Below are 718 nucleotides of genomic sequence, written 5' to 3'. Positions count from 1 at the left end.
AGTTTTGAGCCAATTCTGGCGTTAAACGCCGGGCTGGTGCCCATTTCTGGCGTTTAACGCCAGCTTCTTGCCCTTTTCTGGCGTTTAACGCCAGTCTGGTGCCCCTTTCTGGCGTTAAACGCCCAGAATGGTGCCAGACTGGGCGTTTAACGCCCAACAGCTAGCCTTACTGGCGTTTAAACGCCAGCACGCTCTCCTCCAGGGTGTGCTGTTTTTCTTTCTGTTTTTCATTCTGTTTTTGCTTTTTTCATTGATTTTGTGACTTCTCATGATCATCAACCTACAAAAGAACATAAATAACAAAAGAGAATAGATAAAATATAACATTGGGTTGCCTCCCAACAAGCGCTTCTTTAATGTCATTAGCTTGACAGAGGGCTCTCATGGAGCCTCAAAAATGCTCAGAGCAATGTTGGAACCTCCCAACACCAAAATTAGAGTTTGAATGTGGGGGTTCAACACCAAACTTAGAAGTTAGTTGTGGCCTCCCAACACCAAACTTAGAGTGTGACTGTGGGGGCTCTGTTTGGCTCTGTTTTGAGAGAAGCTCTTCATGCTTCCTCTCCATGGTGACAGAGGGATATCCTTGAGCCTTAAACACCAAGGATTCTTCATTCACTTGAATGATCAACTCTCCTCTATCAACATCAATCACAGCCTTTGCTGTGGCTAGGAAGGGTCTGCCAAGGATGATGGATTCATCCATGCACTTCCCAGT

The sequence above is a fragment of the Arachis duranensis genome, chromosome 1 (assembly GCF_000817695.3).
Source record: "Arachis duranensis cultivar V14167 chromosome 1, aradu.V14167.gnm2.J7QH, whole genome shotgun sequence".
NCBI classification, from domain to species: Eukaryota; Viridiplantae; Streptophyta; class Magnoliopsida; order Fabales; family Fabaceae; genus Arachis; species Arachis duranensis.
This window is presented reverse-complemented; position numbering follows the sequence as displayed.